The sequence below is a fragment of the Capricornis sumatraensis genome, chromosome 1 (assembly GCF_032405125.1).
Source record: "Capricornis sumatraensis isolate serow.1 chromosome 1, serow.2, whole genome shotgun sequence".
Taxonomy (NCBI): Eukaryota; Metazoa; Chordata; class Mammalia; order Artiodactyla; family Bovidae; genus Capricornis; species Capricornis sumatraensis.
The window spans coordinates 76,220,089-76,223,783 of NC_091069.1; the positions used below are offsets into that span (position 1 = coordinate 76,220,089).

The 3,695-nt window shown below is 40.6% G+C and overlaps 1 pseudogene; it reads left to right on the forward strand.

Annotated features, from left to right (window-relative positions):
* The first annotated feature begins 3,039 nt into the window (after nt 1-3,039).
* Nucleotides 3,040-3,447, forward strand: LOC138075268 (SRA stem-loop-interacting RNA-binding protein, mitochondrial pseudogene; annotated as a pseudogene).
* The last annotated feature ends 248 nt before the right edge of the window (nt 3,448-3,695 follow it).

Below are 3,695 nucleotides of genomic sequence, written 5' to 3' on the forward strand. Positions count from 1 at the left end.
CAGGACTCCTGCTCAGACACAAATAATATCTTGCTTCCTCTTAGGCACTCTTCTTTTTCCTTTTTCACTTCTCTAAACTAATATCAGGTGGAAAGGAGGTAAGGGGATAAATTGGCTTTGGAAAATTCTTCAAGAGATGGGAATACTAGACCACTTGACCTGTCTCCTGAGAAACTTGTATGCAGGTCAAGAAGCAATGGTTAGAACCAGACTTTGAACAACAGACTGTTTCCAAATTAAGAAAGGAGTACATCAAGGCTGTATATTGTCACCCTGCTTATTTAACTTATATGCAGAGTACATCATGCGAAATGCTGGACTGGATGAAGCACAATCTGGAATCAAGATTGTTGGGAGAAATATCAATAACCTCAGATATGCAGATGACACCACCCTTATGGCAGAAAGTGAAGAACTGAAGAGCCTCTTGATGAAAGTGAAAGAGGAGATTGAAAAAGGTGGCTTAAAACTCAACTTTCAAAAAAACTAAGATCATGTCATCTGGTCTTATCACTTTATGGCAAATAGGTGGGGAAACAATGAAAACAGTGACAGACTTCATTTTCTTGGGCTCCAAAATCAGTGCAGATGGTGATTGCAGCCATGAAGTTAAAAGACACTTGCTCCTTGGAAGAAAAGATATGACCAATCTAGATAGCATATTATAAAGCAGAGACATTACTTTGTCGACAAATGTCCGTCTGGTCAAAGCTATGGTTTTTCCAGTAGTCATGTATGGATGTGAGAGTTGGACTATAGAGAAAGCTGAGTGCTTTTGAACTGTGGTACTGGAGAAGACTCTTGAGAGTCCCTTGGACTGCAAGGAGATCCAACCAGTCCACACTAAAGGAAATCAGTCCTGAATATTCATTGAAAGAACTGATGCTGAAGCTGAATCTCCACTACTTTGGCCCCCTGATGTGAAGAACTAACTCATTGGAAAAGACCCTGATGCTGTGAAAGATTGAAGGTGGGAGGAGAAGGGGACAACAGAGGATGAGATGGTTGGATGGCATCACCGACTTGATGGACATGAGTTTGAGCAAGCTCTGGGAGTTGGTGATGGACAGGGAGGCCTGGCGTGGTGCAGTCCATAAGGTTGCAAAGAGTGGGACACAACTGAGTGACTGAACTGAACTGAACCAAATATAATTCTAAGCCCTTTTGTCTTCTTCCTAGACCTAAAAATTTTAAACTGGAAAGGAACTATTTCACTCTTGTTCTCTAGTTTTCCTGCACAACTTTCCAGAAGATAATTCCTACCTCCAGAATAGGGGGAAAGCCATCGAATAAATAAGAATTATGAGAGAATACATATAAATTAATGCTAAAATATTATTTCACTACAACTAAACACATTTTCCTGCCTTAAAAATATCTGTGTCCTTTCTTTTAAAATCATAGTCTTTTATTTTCTTTCACATCTACCCAAAGCAGAAAACTCACTGTCTGAGCTAAGTGTCCTTAGAGTGAAAAAAAAGAAGACAAAGTCCCTTTCTTTAACAGTGGTTGTTATGGGTTGAATTGTTGTTGTTGTTGTTGTTGTTGTTATTCAGTCACCCATTCATGTCTGACTCTTTGTAACCCCAGGGAAGGCAGCACGCCAGGCTTCCTTGTCCCTCACCATCTCACCCTCTGATGCCCTCTTCTCCTTCTGCCCTCCGTCTTTCCCAGCATCAGGGACTTTTCCAGTGAGTTGGCTGTTCAGGTGACCAAAATACTAGAGCTTCAGCTTCAGCATCAGTCCTTCCAATGAGTATTCAGGGTTGATTTCCTTAAAGGGTTGAATTGTGCCCCCCTACCCCCCACTGCCCTGCAAATATATGTTGAAGTCCTAACTCCCAGCCCTTCAGAATGATGATTTTATTTGGAAATAGATTGTTGGCAATGCAGTTAGTTAAGAATAGGACTTACTGATCTTCTTATTAGAAGAGAAAAGATACAAAGATTGGGACAAACAGAAGATGGTCAAGTTATGACAAAGGCAGAGATTGGAGTGGTACAACAGCAAGCCAAGGAACACGCAGGACTGCCAGCAAACACCAGAAGTTACAAGAGGCAAAGAAGGATTCTTCTTTACAGATTTCATGAGAAAACATGGCCTTATATTTGAGGATGTCTCATCGTTGGTTCTCTAAAGGTAGACATGCCAGTCCCTGAAGAGTCTTCCCTCATTTGATGAAACATGGAGCATAGCCCTGTCAGCACCTTGATTTTGAATTTGGCCTCCAAAATTATGGGAAAATAAATGTCCATTTTTAAACCACCCAGTTTGTCATACTTTGTAGCAGCAGCACTGGGAAATGAACGCAGTAGCCAATTAAAGATTCAGAAACCGAGATATCACAAAGAGGTTAAGAATAACGCAGCATTAAACTGTGTGGCACTGAGGAGAACTGCAAAAGGAGCCCTCAGGGGCCACTGTGTCACTTTATTAACAACACTAACACCGAGAGGTTTCCTCTCCTTGGCCTTCTGGGTCCCATGCTTCAAGATCCTATAAAAGAGAGCCTCCACCTAAAGGTCAGTCTTCACAGAGGAAGAGATGCTTCTTCTGAACACAAATGTCATAGACTCCAAAGATCAATAAGACAAGTCCTCACATCTAGGAAAGTTATGCTTGCTGTGACTGCCATGTGCCTCTGAGCTTCCACCAACCAGAGCCTCAACCAACAGGAGAATTCTGTCTTAGGAGACCTGTTTTGAGTCTTCATTTCTTTGCCTGAAATCTTAAGGATTGGATAATAGCAGTGGTTCCTACACAACCTGCCTGATTCTGTTCTGCCAAGTTCTCCCCTACTTGCAGGACCTCTTCGATATGGCCCACTAAATAAGTTGTCTCTACTGAGGCTTCCGTGGCCATCAGGGGTATAAGAAATTCTCTTCTCCATAGCCACAGGATTGACTGTTACAATTTTCTGTTTTCAGGGAAGGGAGTAAGAAGTGTGGAAAGAGATTGGTCTTAAAGGACAAAGTGGTAATGGCAAAATGAGAACCCAAATTATGGATTTAAAAAAGGACCAAGGGCTTGATCTAAACATGGCAGCTTTGGCAGCGAGGGACACTATGGCACTGCGGGTGAATAATGGTCTGCTGGTCGTGTTTGTCAGAAAAATTCCCTGGACGGTGACCTTGAGTGAGCTGAGAGAACACTTTGCACAATTTGGCCATGTACAAAAGTGCACTGTTCCTTTTGACAAACAGACTGGCTTTCACAGAGGTAGGGGTTGGATTCAGTTTTCTTCAAAAGAACTTCACAATGCACTATAACAGGAAATTCATGTTATTGATGGAGTAAAGCTCCTTGTTCAAGCTCAAAAACCCAAAGCTTTGCAAGGACATCAAACATCTGATGAAGAGAAAGATTTTTGTTTACTATTAAACAAAGTAAACAAAACTGGGGAGTGGGGAGAAAAGGACCAAAGGATAACTGAAGCATCCCAATAATTGTAGACAAGGGATATATTTTTTAAAAATGGACGTTTGGTATGCTATAAAGAATAATAAACTGAATATTGACTGTATGAAAAATATACTATGATTTGTTTCAGAGAACTATTTCTTCAGTTTCCTTAATTACTTAAATATCTACAAATGTTTCTGGAGATGTGAGATTAACTAGATATCTACAGACTAAAATATAAACATGCTGCTTGAAACTAAAGAAGAAAAAAATTAAAAAAGAAAGAAAAGGA